Here is a 16,633-nt window from a genome sequence, read left to right as displayed (position 1 = left end):
TCCTGATAATACGTTGACATTCACATACAGTAGATGGCATGCAGTCCATAAACATTTTAAGTTGCACAAACTTCTCCTTGATTTTAAAATACAGTACAATTCTCTCTACTGAAACTCCTTTTTGTTTCAGCCAAGTACTCTCACATGTATTAGTTTATAATAAGGTTTGTGATTATTATTTTTTGTTTGTGATCATTGTTTAAAGTCCTTTTTATTGAAGAAAATGAAGGCAATTCCTATGTCAGAGTAACCACAGTGGTTGAAGAATAGGTATTAGCCAGAGGAGTCTGGACGGTCAATCAGTCTTGTTGCCTCAAAGAAGCTCCATGAACACAGAGGGATGCCAGGTGTCACACGGCTTTCCTGTGCTCTAATTCATTCTTGACTAGAACCTGTATGCCTGTTCTAGGGACATTTAAACTTAAAAAAAATTTTTTTAATTTTCTTTTTTTTCTGGACATTTAAACTCTTAAAGGACTTCTTTTTTCTTGGAGATGTTTTATAAAAATGGATATTTTATCGGCAACTTGCTATGTGAACTATAATCAATAGCAATTTTTAAAACTGAAATGATACAAAAGGATAATATCATCATTGGTCTCTTTCTGTGTACAAGGCACTATACCAAGTGTCCTAAAACGTTAACTGTTGAGTCATCAATATTTAGTGCCTATCCACTCTATGATACAAATTTCCATTCATATATACATATAAATATATATATTACACTTTATCTTAAAGGATTTCTTATGATCTTTACTAAATACATTAAGAAGAATGCCAACCAGTGCCCTTTTGTGTACTGAGACTTGGAGTCATGTGTTAAAACAGGTAACATGAACTCTGACTTTACAATGTATTATAGATACAAATGCTCTAGGCTAGGAAAGGTTTTCCACATCCACTGTCAAAGATGGGAGCCTTTTATTCCTCAGAAATCATCCTTTTTTAGGTCATCAAAAAAGAGTACAGCTGCCGCAGCTCATGATGCACTATCTTCATGAGCCCACAGCACAGAAAAATCCTAAAAGAACTGCCATAGCACAGCGCTCGTTCTCGGCATGGGAACGAATGGAATACTCTATTCTGCACATACCTGCCGGAGCAGGCCACTTTCCTCTTCTGTGAGATTTTAAAAGCTCCCAGAAATGTTATTACTCTCATTTGCAATGCACAGAACATGGAAGAAAGGCTGTTTCCAGTTCTCGACCTTTCAACAGCTCTAAATCTCAGTACTCATAGTGGCATCTTACAGGGTAATAAACAGTGTGCACGTGAGGGCAAATCACATATTGAGCTAATTAAGAGGTCACTGCGATCAGGATTCCATCAAATATCATAGCAGAACATAAGCAAATTGTATCTGAATTCCGTAATGACTATACATGCTGCAATAACATTAAAAAACCATAGCAGCCTATTCCAAGCTGGCGAGAATGGTTTTGTGCCAATAGTGGGTCTTTGTGTGTTTGAACTCTCACCACGTAAGGGCAAACTTGATAGGCATGCTAATGATCTATGATTCTCAAATTAAAAAGGAAAAACGCTAAAGGATGCCAGAGTGAACATCAGTGAAAGCCACATGAAGACCCACTATCCTTTAACTTTTTACAAATAAACTATAAATTAGAAACAGAAATCATCATGAGTGGCCCTAACATTCAAATAAAGTAAACGTGTAGAAGACTAACCCTATAACTTCGGTCCTTTGTAAATTTCTTGGCCACCTCTTAGCTGACGGTGATGTCTACTTCCTCCTTCGCCGCAGCCCGGTGAAAGCGTGGCATAGAGGGACTGCTGCCCAAGGGCCGGTGTTGCTGGCCGTCCCGCAGCTCACAAAGCCAGGTGCCATCTGCTGTGCAGTGGGGTTGTGCTGCACTCTCCCTCCTGCAGGCTCCAGGCTGTTGCTGTCGTCGTCCAGGCTCACCTCATAAAATTCTTTGGAGAGAGGGAGGTGGGGATCTGAGCACAGTGCCAGCCTCCCCTGCTCCTGCCCGCCCACCCTACCTGAGGGCTCTGCTCACCATCCTTGTCAGCAGCACGGAGCCCCTGGGGGGCTGTGGCCCCTGAAGTGGACTCATGAGCAGGGTGCTGGACGTCGTGGTCGATCATAAGCGGCATCACTGGCCCCTGCAGCTCCAGCAGCTCCACCTGGAGATAGGGGTGCTCAGCTTCCATGCCGGTGCCGGCACCCACGCTCACGCCCGCCCCCATCCCCTCACCCCCGCAGAGAGGTTGTACACCTTACCTTCATCCCCTCCTCGGCCTGGGACAGCATGCTAACATCCTTCTTCTGGTGCTGGGTCTTGGCCACTGCCCTGTCACGGTCATTTGGTTTGACGGACTTTCCTGCGGGAGGACAGGCTCAGAGGCTGGGCCCCTCCACCACCCTGCAGCTCCCCTGCCCTGCCCTGGCCTCCTGCTCACTTATCATGTCTCTCTCTCCGGAGAGCTGGATCAGTCCGAGTTCTAGTTTTTCCACCCGCTCCTTGAGGTCCTCATTCTCCTTCATGATGGCCATGAAGTCTCTCTGGAGCCAAAATAATGGGGTCACATTTCGGCAGCGACCTGCCCCACCCCCAGCCTTCATGGCCCCTGCCAGGACTCACTCACCTGCAGCTCGTCGATGGCTTCCTGCAGGGCCCGCTGGGTCTCCCCACACCCACACTTGCTCCCAGTCCCTGTGGCCACGGCCGCTGCCTCTGGCTCCCTCAGGGCCGAGGCCACCGGGTGAGCCTGCTGCTGGCAGCACACCTGTTGTTGCTGGAGCTGCTCACAGAGCCGTGCCTGCTCCTCCTGGGCGCCGGCTCCAGCAGCATTCAGAAATGGCACCTGAAGGCAAGAGGGGAGCGTTCTTGTAGGGGCATACACAGGACAGACGGGACAGGGAGGTGGAGCGCAGCCCCTTCCCTTGGGGCCTCAGAGAGTGCACCTGTCAGTCACGAAGGTGTCTGACCACCGGCTCTGGAAGGGGTGAGGGTCCAGAGGAATCAGAAAGTGGAGAAACCAAGAGCATAAGGGGGTCTAGGAGGGATCACAGAGGAAGGTGGCCCACCCAGGCGCCTGGCCCCTGGTTCCAGCCTAAGAGACTGCCTCCCTTGCCTAGAACCCCACGCCTCCTTCCCCAGCCTCAAATCTCACGTCCTTCCTTCCACCATTTAAACTGTAGGCCACAGACTGGTGGAAAAGCAGAGGGAGCCGACCACCATCTGCCAAGTGTGCTACGTGCCTAATGCTTTCCACGCAGCATCTCATTTAATCCTCAGCACCCACGCGAGGAAAACGCTAACTTCCTTTGGAAGTTAAAGAAACAGAGACTAGAGATGCGAAGTCGTCGAATGGTGACCAGTGGAACCCAGGCTGGAATCCAGTTTGGATCTAAGGAGACTTTCGTTTTGTTTTGATTTGATTTGATTTGATTTGTTTTATTTTGAGACAGAGTGTCACTCTGTGGCCCAGGCTGGAGATTCGTGGTGCAAACTCAGCTCACCGCAACCTCCAGCTCCCGGGCTCAAGCGATGCTCATGCCTCAGCCCCCTGCGTAGCTGGGATTACTGGTGTGCGCCACAATGCCCAGCTTTGTTGTTGTGGTTGTTGCTGTAATTTTAGTAGAGGTAAGCCTTTGCGATATTGGCCAGGCTGGTCTCAAATTCCTGCCTCAGCCTCCCAAAGTGCTGGGATGACAGGGGTGAGCCACCGCACCCAGCACAAAGAGCCTCTCACACCACTGTCTCTTGCCCTATGACTGGGGAGCTCCATGCCTCGAGCTGGGATGATGATGTCCAGACCTGGGAGGAGCCCAGGGCTACCTGCCTCTAAAAGTCAGAGGGCACGAAGCCAGAAACGGTCACAGGACTGTCCTGGAGGGTGTGGGGTCACCTGCCCCCAGGGTGGAGCTGCCTGTGGCCTTGCACCTCCCCTCCCCAGAGGCCGGTGCCTGCCTCCCAGGCCTCCCGGATGGGACGGAGATTACCGTCTCCTGTTCTTCAAGCTTCTCCTGCAGCTCCTTTACTGCCTGCTCCAAATGCAGTGCGCTCCTGTTCTCGTTCTTCTGGACAGAGAGAAGCAATCAGCGGCCACCCACTGCAGCTGGAGACCCCAGAACCTGGTGTCTGCCTCCCATGGCACCAGGAAGGGTGGAGTCAGGTTAGAAAAATTGTCTCCTTTCTCCCACAGCCATCAGAGCAGGGCTGTGGCTCACAGGTGGCTTTAGGAGCCCCGTTTCATATACTCCCCCATTTTACAGGTGGGAAAACAAAGGCCTGGAGGGCTGGGGAGGAGGGCAGGCTCCCCAGGTGGGCAACACACCAGCTCCTCCTCCTGCTCCTGGAGCCCCTCCTGCTCAAGCAGCCTCTCCTCCTGTTCTCTCAGCCTCACCTCCTGCTCCCGGAGCCTCATTTTCGCCTCCTGCAGTCTCTCCTGTTCCTGCAGCTTGTCTCTCAGGTACTTGGTTTCAGTTTTTAGGTTTTTCTCCAAGTCAGAGTGTCCTGCTGGGGGCTTCAGGATTGAGGGTTCAGCTGAGAAAGGAAGCAGACGATAAGGGCCTCTGGATTCTCAAAACAAAAAACAAAAAAAAAAAACTCTTCTGGGTGCACAGCTCCTCTCAGGCTCCCCAAACCTGCCCTCACTGCTCATGATTCCTCAACCCCAAATGGTAGCCAGTCTTCCGAGCCACTTTCAGATCGAGAGCACCGTGTGTGGCTGACAACGGGAACCCCTCCCTCTTTCTGATGGGGACACTGAGGCTCGTGGAGATTACGAGACTTGCCGTCTCCTGGCACAGACCTCTTTCCCTCTGCCTCAAAGCCCTTCCAGCCACCTGCCTCCCTGGGGCACCCTAAGCCACCCCCACAGCCCTCTGATGCCAGTCCTGCTCCCGGGTCAGCGCCAGCCCCATCTTACCCAGATGGTTTTGTAGGTGGGCAAGGCTCCTCTTCAGCTCCTCGATTTTAATTGCGTCCTGGCTTTTCTCCATTTTGAATATTTCCATCTGCTCAAAGCACAGGGGGAAAGGGCCCTGGAGAGAGGGGCTGGTGGCTGGACAGGCTACCATCTCCCTCTCCGCCCCCAGCTCCACAAAGCCCAGTCCCGTGACCACCCCTGGCTGGACTATTCTCATTCTACAGATGCCCAGGAAGATCCAGTGAGCTATCTAAGGAGCGCGGCTGAAGGGTCAGCTCTCACTTCTCCTGCCATTTTCAGCAATTGCTGCTGCCACCGCGCCTTCTCTGTTTTGAGTTGTTGAGCATATGTGTCTCTTTCTAGCTGAACTTTCTTAAGACACTCCGTCACCTGCAAGAATGGGCCCGGAAGTTAGGAAGGGCTGTCACGGGTCCTCACCTGCTCCTGGCCACCTGGGGTCATTTTCCTTCCACATCCCTCCCTCTGCAAAGTCTCACCTCCGCCACCTGTGCTTTGAGCAGTTCCCGCTCCTGTAGAAACTGCTGTAACTGCTGCTCAAGGACTGCTTCACAGCGGCTCGAGGGCTGGAGGGTGGAGAGGGAGAAGCTTCAATCTGTTGAGCCTGGGCCATTCCACATGGTGCCCCTCAAAAGGGCTAGGGCTGGGCTTAATACACAACTCGGTCAGTAAAGATCAAGGCCCATGGCCTGGATTTTAAAAGAACTCAGTAAAGTTGGAAGGGACAGGCAAAGAGATCAAATTTACAGCTGGCTCACAGAGGCCCAGAGAGACCAGATCGATTCTATTGTTATTCCTGTTATTACTACCGCTGTTGGAACCTTTACTGAGTGCGTCACCAGGTAGCGTGCTAACAATCCCATTTAACCTCACAACCGCCATGTGAGGCAGTTACTACGATGACCTCTACTGTGTAGATGGAAAACACGGAGCATTAGAGGTTAGGTGGTTGCCTAAGATCACTTAGACAGAGCTGGGATTTGAACACCCAGGTCCATCTGATCCTCTAAGTCCATTTTTTTTTCCTGCTGGGGATGGGGGCACAGACAGGAAGGGGGAAATTAACCTTCTGCTCACTTTTTGAAAGGATGATACATTCACATAGTCCAAAACTCAGAAGGTACAGAAGGGAAGTATCTCCCAGCCACCCGTGCTCTCCTGAGTTTTTCACAAATCCTTACAGACATGTTTTATGTATATTATCATAGTATGTACACACATGTGTGCACACACACACACACACACACACACACGTTTCCTCTCTCTACACAAATCGTAACATCCCAAAGCTCCTCTTCTGTACCTTCACTGTCCAAGTTCCCAGTCACCCACCTAGGACTTGGCCAAGGCCACAGCCAGGTAAGGGCAGGACGGGCATTTGGCCTCTGAGCTCTACATCTAGTGCTGGCTCCCCATAGCGTCCTTCAACTCACCCACAGCAGCCCCAAGGGGAAACTGGAGCCCAGGATTGGCGGCGTGGAATCAGGGGACCCCACCGGACTCTTACCAATACGTTGACGGTGTTATTCAGTTCACTGGTTGTGACGGAGCTCGAGTCCAGGGCTATTTGAGGTTGGTGTGCGCTCTGAGGCACATGCAGAGAGGAGGAGTTGGGGGAGGGTCGGGGGAGAGGTAGAGAGAACAATCATTAGGGTTGGGATGTGTGGGGGCTGTCTCGGCTGGCAGAGGGGCACCCAGCCGCCACTGTGGGAGGGGGGTGGAGGGCTGGCCTGCCCGGTCACTGTACCTCAGCTCAGGGCCTCTTACCTCTGGATCTTTCATGGAGGCACATGGTGCAGGGCCCTCCTTGTGACCACCTGCCGCTGACTACAAGAGACGAGAGTGCACATGGAGACGTTCTGTCCCCTCCGTGTCCAAGCCTCTGACTTCCTGTCCTCCCCATCAGCTGGCAGCATTTTCCGTTCTGCCTCTCGGACCCTTTGTCCCAAAACTCCTTGTGCCAGCTCCGCTCATGGTTCTTATCTCCCACCATCCCACCCTGGGGCCCCTTCAGTGACTCTCAAAGGGACAGCCTGACAGCAAATGGCTGTGCTCATTGGGCTGGCTTCCCCTTGAGCCTGGGGATGAGGAAAACCAAACAGCAAGGACCATTTCCTGGGTGTCCTGGGTGTTTACAGCAGGCCATGTACTAGGGATCAACAAAAAAACAACAGCAATAACGAATCTCATTTCACCTTCACTAATGGAAGTCAGACAACACCACCTCTATTTTACAGATGTGAAAGGAGAGACCCAAAAAGCTCCAGCAACTTGCCCTAAATCATATCCCTAGCAGATTGAGAGGCTGGATTCAAACCCAGATTTCTTTTTTTTTTCTAGTTTATAAAATGTGATTTATTTTTTGAACTTTAAAAATATGAAACGCTTCACGAATTTGCGTGTCATCCTTGCGCAGGGGCCATGCTAATCTTCTCTGTATCATTCCAATTTTAGTATATGTGCTGCCGAAGCAAGCACTCTTTTTTTTTTTTTAAACGGAGTTTCACTCTTGTTACCCAGGCTGGAGTGCAATGGCGTGATCTCGGCTCACCGCAACCTCCGCCTCCTGGGTTCAGGCAATTCTCCTGCCTCAGCCGCCTGAGTAGCTGGGATTATAGGCATGTGCCACCATGCCCAGCTAATGTTTTGTATTTTTAGTAGAGACGGGGTTTCACCATGTTGACCAGGTTGGTCTCGATCTCTTGACCTCGTGATCCACCCGCCTCAGCCTCCCAAAGTGCTGGGATTACAGGCTTGAGCCACCGCGCCTGGCCTCAAACCCAGAATTCTTAACCAGTACCCAGAAGTTCTTCCACAATCTTAACAATTACCCTCTACTGCCCCTTGGACCCCTTTTCCCAGGAAGCCTGCCCAGCCAAGACTCACACGGCATGGTGACTGGCCACCATCAGAAGCGGCTGTCTCAGGGCAATTGTTGTTTCTTTTCTTTCGTCTTCTCACTCGTGTTGGAACAGCAGGGCTGTTTCTTTGTTGAAATTCTTTTAACTGGGGGGAAAAAGAGCAGTAATGCCCATGAGAACTACAAACCCCTACGGTCACAACCTACCTTACAGTTTTTACAAAATACTGTTATACACCACCTGATTTAATGCCACCAACAACTCTATAAAGTGTTGTGACAATCACTTAGTGACTGAGAGGGACTGATATCATGGCAAAAAAGAAAAAAAAAGAAAAAAGAAGAAAAAGCAATACTAGACCTTAAACTCATTCCTCTGACTCCAAGCTCTGGGGTTTTGCCACGAATCAGCAACTGCCAGAGACCAAAACCACAGGCAGAGGCAGAAAAGTCACCATTAGGTAGGCAGGAACTGTACGCCGTGTGGTTTAGTCATACGGCCTCACACGTCTGTTAGTGTTAAGAAGAGCACCAGCACCTCTCACACTTTTATATCAATGTGTCCCCATGGCAGAAGGCAGCCTTTCTGTTAAATCTGGGAATTCACCAGAAAGAGGACAACCCAAGTCTCATTTCAGAGAGAAGTCTGGTATACTCTTAGAAACCTATGTGACTGTCATCCCTAAGTACATTAATGTTTTTGCTGTCTCAAGAGACTCAAGGGAAACTGATGCTTCAGAAAGATGTCCCATGTTTATCCCGTGGCATTCAAAGTAGCCCAGGTTGAGATGATATGAGGAAGATTCAAGCTGTCAAGTTCAATTTCCCAAGATCTGTTCCACAGAAGATGAGCAGATCTCACTCCAGAGGCCACTGACTGAAGGGCAGTCTTGTCCCAGAACCATGGGGAATTCGAATATGAGGTGGAGAACTCAGAAAGAAACATGAAAGTCTCTCTGGAGAGTAGAAGCCTGAGAGAAAACCAAACCAAACCCATTCTCCCACTGCCACCCAGAGACACTGTCAACGTTTAGAGCTCACGGGGGAAGTGCAGGCTTTCCACACTGTCAATGTCTATGATAAGGGAGTGAGGCAGGCTGAAACCTCTTGCTGCATTCCCCCTTCAGCTGGAAATGTGTGCTGGGACCAGAGGAGCCAGAAATGGGATGAGAATGCGTAGGGGACTGGGTCCTAAGATCGAAGGCTGGTCTTGTAGCAGCACTGAGGGTTCCTAGGGGAACGGTGACATCACTACATTCCACTCCTCCTGGGGGAAGGGACCACATCAAGGAGATACCTGAGTCACTGCTCCCTGATGGGGGAGGGGATGCAGGGCTGGGACCCAGGTCCTTGGAGACGCCAGCCCAAAGAGCACAGGGAGGTCGCACTGGGGGAGCAGGAGGGGAGGGCAGAGTCTGCAGCAGGAGCCCCAGGAGTCAGCAGCCCAAAGTCACCCAGAAATGACTGGTGAGGGTGGGGGCTGGGAGACCCGGGTCCTCAGAGACAGGAGCCCACAGAGCCCAGGGAGGTCCGGCTTGGGGCAGGAAAAGGTGAGGTCCAAGTAGGGAGCGGGGAGCCTCAGCGGTTACACATGCAATGTCACCCTGGGGTGATTGGCAAGGGCAGGGGCTGGGCTCCTTGCTGAAGGGGTGGGGCTGACTGACAAGACGTTGGCAGGGGAGCCCAGAGGCCCGGGGTTGGGGGCCCGCCCAGCCTGGCGTGTCTCGGAAGTGTTATGGACTCTGGCAGCGGTCTTGCCGTCGGAGGGCATCTGCGTGCGTGTTACCTTCTTCCTAGCCGAGGCTAATTTCATCTGGCGAATTTCTTCTGACATCGCCAGGGTGGGGTGGGCAGGAAGGGGGGGCTGGGGAGGGAGGGGGGGTTGGGGAGGGGGGTCGGGTTGGGGCCACATCGACACAATTCAGGGGAGCACTGGTGAGCAGCTCCGCTCTCCTGCCAGGCGGCTGTGTTGACTGAGCCAGAGGAGGCGTAACCAGGGCCGCGCTGGAATGTGGAATGGGGGCGTGGCCTGCATGCTGCAAGCCCATTGGTCAGTGAGGAAGATGAAAGGGGGAGGGGGCGTGGCCAGGCAGCTCCGGAGACACCTGCGGCATCCCAAGGAAAGCGTCCCCGGTAACTCCTGTCCCCGCCCACTCGGAGAGGGGAGGGGCCCCCCACTCCGGGAGAGGGGAGGGCCCGGCTTTTGCTTTTCAACTTTTCAATCTACCAGAGCCTGCAGCCCAGTGTTTGGGGAGGCGACTGTATGGGGAGATGACAGTGTGGGATACTATCCTGCCTAGGCCGAGGCCTCATGGAGCCCAGGGTTCCCTAGGGCCAGGAGAGCGCTGGAGCGCACCCTGACACCCATGGAAACCTGAAATCCACACCCGCAGGAGATGAGGAAGGGGCGTTGAGCCTCCAATGCACCTGCAGCCAGGTGAGACAGGCACAGGTGGGCGCCAAGCACGTCTCCTGCCTGACCGTCCTCTCCTGCCTCCCCCAAGCAGAGGAGAAGTGCCAGCTGCCCATCAGCCCACTGGCTAGATTGAAGCCACTGAATCTGGGTCCCAACAGGCAGGTGTAACCCCTGACTGTCCCAGGCCCGGCCCAAGGCAGTCATGGCTCTGGTGAGGACCTGGCAGTCAGATGTGAGGTCCCCAAGTGGCTCTATAATCCTTTTAATGAGAATAATTAATGAAATGGGCAAGACCATCATGCTCAGCCGAGAACCTGTCGCGACCAGACAGAAGTCAGTTTGGTTCCAGGCCTGGCCCTGGAAAGATGGCGGACTGGGGGCAGCCACAGTGACGGGGAACGGAGGGACATGGGCGGCGTGGCCAAGGCTGTCAGCTCCTGCAGCACCTGCCGAACATCCGCCCAGGCCTGGCTCTGCACTCACACTTCTGCCTGGAGCCACAGGTGCCTGGACAGTGGCCTGAAGTACAGATGGTGGTAGGAAAAGCACTTCTGGCCACATGTGGGCACCTAAGCATGACACAGAGGGGAATTGTGCCCCAAAGAGACCATAGAGGCCAAGAACTCAAGCAGATGTAACCCCATTGTCCTGCGTCACATCAATTAAGTCAGATCCTGTCCTGACCCTGAAGCTGCAGATCAGTCTACTTGAGACTCATAAAGAAATGTCAGTGCAGGGCAGGGGGCCCGGCCCAGCCTGCGACGTCCAGCAAAGCTGTGTGTTGGACAAGAATCTCTGAAGATGAGTCCAGGACAAGGACAGCTGTGCCTGGGCAGGGAGTGGGGGAAATGCCCAGAGGCAGGAGGTGTGAGGACCTTTAACTAGGTGGGATGCCAGGTCAGCACGTGCAGAAGAGAAGGTGACATGGCAGCAGCTGTCTGAGGCCAGGCTATAAACCTAGGGACATCAGCCCACAGCTCATGTCTAGCTGAAACCATGCTGCTGCCCAGACACCATCCTTCAAATGCCAGAGGCAGGGCTGGGAGGGCCCCCAGACCCCTCTTCCCTACCGCCCCAAGCAGGTTCTCATGCCTCACCAGAAGGAAAGTGAAGCCTTCTATGGGTCACAGACTGCCAGGTTCTCTGTCACCAGGTTGAAGGGGCGGGGGAGCTGCAGCTGGGTGAGGAAGAACCCAGGTACCAGAGCTAGAAGGCGTTGGGGAAACCGTGAACAGGGCCAGGACCTGAGCTCTGCCTGGCTATGGTGACTCTGAGCCAGGCAACCTTACCATAGTCTCAGTCTGTCACTCTGTCTCATGGGGATGTCGGCATTATTACCTTGGCGTCAAAGTCGGTAATCCGGGGAAACCAGAGTTCCCAGTAGGGACCAAGACCAAAGGATGGAGGGGTCTGGCCTGTCCCAGAAGGTCAGGCTGGACGAGGGGCTGTGTGAAGCCCGGGCAGCCGAGGCCCTTGCCCTTCAGGTTACAGGCATCTGGGTCCTCGTCTAGATCCTCATATGACATCCAGAGACCAACCCTAGGGACAATTCCTCCCAACTGGTAGCAGTGAGTCAATCCTGGTACTCACCGCACCAAAAGCTCTGAAATGAGGAGGCCTGTGGGTGAGGGTAAGACTCTTCAGGAAAAGGTTCTCAGTGGCGAGGAAGGTTTCAGCTGTGCCTTAGAGAAGCCAGAGGGGTAGGTGACAGGCCCCCTCACAAAGCCTGCCAGGGAACACAGGAGGGACACAGGTGTAGTGGTGGGAATGTTCTGGAAGACAGCAGGCAGCCTCCCACTCACTGATGGGACCGAGTGAGGTCAGGTCCACATGCCAGAAGCTGGATTCCACACACGGATGCACTTCGTTTCTTGTTTTAGAGACAGGGTCTTGCTCTGTTGCCCGGGCTGGAGTGCAGTGGTGCAATCATAGCTCACTGCAGCCTCGACCTCCTGGGTTCATGCGGTCCTCCCACCTCAGCCTCCTGAGTAGCTGGGACTACAGGCACATGCCACCATGCCTGGTTGTATTTTTTGTAGAGACAGGGTGTTGCTATGTTGTGCAGCCTGGTCTCAAGTGAACTTTCCACCTCAACCTCCCAAGACACTGGGATACAGGGACAAGCCAGCGCTCCTGGCTCTGCTGCTGCATTTTGGCGGCCTTGGTGCACAGGAGGCATGAGCTGGGGGCAGAATCTGCTCCTGGACCTTTCCCAGGCTGGCACCCAGACTGACCCCTGGGCTGCAGGAGGCAGGTGTAGAGAGAATGCAGCCAGCAGAGCCGGCTAGCCAGTGATGGAGACCCAGGCTGGGACTAGGAGACGGGGCTCCAACCCTCAGCCTAGTGGCCCTGCCAACCCCTTGAAAGAAATAAATAAATGACCTAGTCTCAGGCATTCCTCTGGAGCAATGCAAAACGGACTGATACAGCCTCCACGCTTGGGGTCCACTGGACCTGATCACTCAGGGAATGGCTGCTCTTGACTGTGCCATTAACATCCAGACTACGACAGAGTTGTTCCCCGGCTCTGCCTCAGTTTACCTCTCTCAGCTGACAGAGTAGGGATAATTGCTTCTCATGTGGGCCACAGGACAAAACAAAGCCCCGAGTCCCACAGGAAGGTAGGTGGGCCGTGTCCAAGGGAAGACAGACCTGGGGAAGTATTTTATGTCCTCAGGGTGGCAGAGGGACATGGAGAAGATGCCTCCGTTGTGGGCAAAGGAGAAGGGAAGGTAAGCAGAGCGGCGCTAGACACCTGCCTCACCCCGACCTCCCCCACCCCACACCAGGCCCATTCCCACAGCCCCCAACTCAGGAGACACTGTTCTCCTTAGGGTCGGCGGGACTTCCCGGCTGAGCTGGGGAAGCTGACAGTCCGGATTCATCAGGGGCAGCACGTGGTGTAGGTGATGCACTGGACGGAAGTGGAGAGGGGACACCGGAGCCGTGGTGTCAGGTCTGGGGCTGCCAACGTGGTACCTGCCCTGGCCGTGGGCAGACCATGCTGCTCCTCCCTGCCACATGTGACCTCTAATTCTAAGGCATCCGAGTTCCAGGCCAGGGCTGGAGCCACGCTCCCCTTGGGAACAAGGGACACAGTCCACACAGACTTCACCTGTGCTTTGGGCAAAGGCAGCTGCACAAATGAACAGGAGGGGCCTTGCTGGAGAGCAGGAACGGGCCTGGACTACTCAGACCTGCCTCTGTGACAGGCGGTCCCAGCCTGCAGTCGGACTCCTGAGAAGAAAGCTCGCTCAGCCAGGGAGCGGGGGGCGTGGGCTGCAGGAGTCTGTAGCCCCTCCCACCCAAGTGAGCTCCAGAGAAAAGATGCAGAAACAGCTGGTCTGGGTGGCTCACGCCTTTAAACCAGCACTTTGGGAGGCTGAGGTGGGAGGCTCACGAGTTCGGGAGTTCGAGACCAGCTTGACCAATATGGGGAAACCCCGTCTCTACTTAAAAATACAAAAATTAGCCAGGCCTGGTGGCGCGCACCTGTAATCCCAGCTATTTGTGAGGCTGACGCAGGAGAATTGCTTGAACCTGGAAGGCAGAGGTTATGGTGAGCTGACAGCGTGCCATTGCCCTCCAGCCTGGGTGACAGAGTGAGACTCTGTCTCAAAAAAATAATAGTAATAATAATAATAAAGATGCGGAAACAGCAGGTGCTCCTCCCAGCTCCAGGCTGCTTCCTGGTGTGGCCTCAGAGACCCAAGATGAGTCAAGATGGGGCTGCCAGCAGCTGGGGGCGGGGGAAAGCTGGGTCCCCAGGGTGGATGCCCAGCAGGGACATGCAGGTGTGGGGAGTGCTAGGTCCTCAGGGCTGAGCCCCTTCTGTCCAGGGGGCGCTGGTGACATGCCTGCTGCTGAGCTCAGCTCAAGGAGTCAGAGCCTGGTGCCAAGTCGCCTCTCTACTTGTGAAGATAGTCCTGGGGTCGTTACCCCTCTGCCCAGGCTCAAGCATCCAGGCTGTGGAAGGGCCAGCATTCAGAAAGAAGGGCACTGTGGGTGTGGATTCCCTGGCAGTCAGGGGCCTTGGTGCACGGAGCCCCCTAAGAGGGTGAAAGCCCCCTTCTCACTCCACAGCAATGCTGTGAGAAGGAATTGTAGGGTTTTGGGGTGTGGACCCTCCCCACCCCCACGCTTGGGACACTCTGGGTTAATTAAGAGCTGACTTTGGTCTCGCCTTCCCTATATGGTCCTTGGGGCCTGCTGGGTCCCCACCTCCAACCCCAGGAATTTGCTTTCGGAGAGGTGCAGGGATACATCCCCTCTCTGTCCCAATGCCAGAAACCCCACATGACAGCCTTCTTCCTTCAGCCAAGGCAGCTCCAGTTATGCCGTGAGAACTGCGGCCTCAGGGTGCACCCGTCATCACCTCCCATGTGTGATTCAGTGCCTCAGCTTCCTCTTGGGGACCATTCCCAAGAGCAACGTGGAGCGAGGACGGGCCTGAGCCTCCTTCACCGGGGCCCAGGCCACACCCTTCTCCCCTTCAGATGGAGCAGCCAGCTCTCAGAGAGGGCATCACGGGGTTCCTGGAAGGGAAGTGAGTCAAGGGAGGACCCCCCGGGGTGAATCAGTGCTGGATCCCCAGGCTCCCCGTTCCTGTCTGCAGGGACCAGATCCCCTAAGATTTCAGGGCCTGAGGGAAGGGCTGGGCCTCCAGGGAGATGGGAAGGGAGCATCCAGGGTGACCGGGCGGTCAGCTCATCCAGGCCCAGCCTCCAGCCAAGGAGGGATTCCAACGCTCCCACCTCCCTGGGCTTCAACTGAGAGCCATTCCCAAATCCCTTCTCAGCCCCGACAACACGCAGGCATGGTGCTGGACTCTCAGGGAAAATCAAGGAAAATCTCAGGAAATCGAGAGGCTCAACTTAGGCTCATTCAGGAGGCAGAAAGGCAAATTTGATCTCAAACAGCAAAGATGCGGATGGAAAGCACCACGGGGAGAAAGTCAGGGGCACGCTGGGGCGGGACACAGGGTGGTCCTGGAACCGAGCGTCGGTGGATGGGAAGGGAGTCAGTACTCCAGGCAGGGGCGCTGACTCAGAGGCACCAGGTGGGCGTAAGCAGAGGGGTGTTGAGACAGGAAGGCCAGCAGCCTGGCTGGGAGGCATATTTCAAGCACAGGCCAGGGAGAGCCACTGGGCTGGGGCACGGAAGCCTTAAATGGCAAAATGAAGCCCACAGCCTATGCCTTGTTGGCCAAGGAGAAGCCACAAGGGTTTTAGGGCAGGAGAGCGGCGTGGTGCGGTGGGGTTTTATAACGTTCCACCATCCCCTGCCTTTAGGACTCCGAAATGAGGAGTGGGTGAGAGAGCTCCCGTCCAAAGACCCATCTCTGTCCCCACACCTGGCCCAGCTCCGTGTCCTGATGTCTGCAGTAGGGGCAGCCCCTGCCTGAGGAAGGCATCCCTCCCAAAGGCGTGCACCACCTTATCCAGCTAATTTTGTAGTTTTTGTAGAGATGGGGTTGTGCCATGTGGCCCAGGCTAGTCTTGAACTCTTGGGCTCAAGCAATCCTCCTGCCTCAGTCTCTCAAACTGCTAGAATCACAGATATGGGCCATCACATTCAGCTCCCCCTTTTCTTAAATAATTCTTAAAAAAAAAAAAAGATTAAATCATAAAATAAAAGTTGTGTTTTTTGGGAAAATGACATAAAATTTCCATGACAGCTGAAATTAAAATAGTTTATTTCTAGATTTTCTGCTGTCTGTGTGTGTGTGTGTGCGTGTGCATACATGTGCACACTGGTGTGTATACATGTACACACCCTGTGTGTACTTGCTGTATGCTGTGTGTGTGTGTGCACATGTACCTCAAGAAATATACACCCTGTGTGTACTTGCTGTATCTACTGGGTCAGTCTGCACATGTCTGACAATTTCCAGCACACAAACACTCTACATAGCCCAATTTCCAGGCAGCCAAGACTGAAGCCGCAGTCTCCTTCTGGGTTCAATTTCAATGAAACTGAATGCTGGGTGCAGGTAGATGCATGTAAATGTAGCCCGGGGCTGGGGGCCTCCTGGACCATGTGTGTACTGAGCCCCACATAGGACTGGGCAGGAAGTGGGTCTCACCCACGTCTACTGTCCTCAGGCAGAGCCTGGCCCTGGGACATGAGCTCAGTGGGTGCTGCAGCTTTGTTGAATTCACCTCAGACCCCGCTTCCCCGCCATCCACTTATAAGGTTCCCGACCTCTGTCCTTGCAAGAACAGAATGCGATGACGCAGCTCACACAAACCTGCTGGTGGCTTCCTACAATAAAAGGCTATAATTTTCTAGTTCAAAAGAGTCTACCAAGTGACTAGCACAGCGAATGAAGACAGATCTACAAGAAGTCACATCAGGAAATTGCGGAAAAGGACTAAGGATAGAGAGAAAATCATGAAACCTTCCAGAGAGAAAAGACAGGTCATATACAAAGAATC

General features: G+C 53.6%; 1 protein-coding gene and 1 non-coding gene across 2 annotated transcripts in view; both read right to left on the bottom strand.

Moving 5' to 3' along the window:
- LOC120363119 (phospholipid phosphatase 2-like) overlaps positions 1-16,633 on the bottom strand; it is a 250,173-nt gene that overhangs the window by 195,653 nt on the left and 37,887 nt on the right. The gene's annotated exons all lie outside the window — the stretch shown is intronic.
- On the bottom strand, positions 7,292-7,398 carry LOC120364061 (U6 spliceosomal RNA). The gene has a single exon (XR_005579414.2). It is a non-coding gene; the product is annotated as a U6 spliceosomal RNA (small nuclear RNA).

The sequence above is a fragment of the Saimiri boliviensis genome, chromosome 2 (assembly GCF_048565385.1).
Source record: "Saimiri boliviensis isolate mSaiBol1 chromosome 2, mSaiBol1.pri, whole genome shotgun sequence".
Lineage (NCBI taxonomy): Eukaryota > Metazoa > Chordata > Mammalia > Primates > Cebidae > Saimiri > Saimiri boliviensis.
Note: the sequence above shows the minus strand (reverse complement) of the source record. Positions and strands in the feature narration are given on the sequence as shown.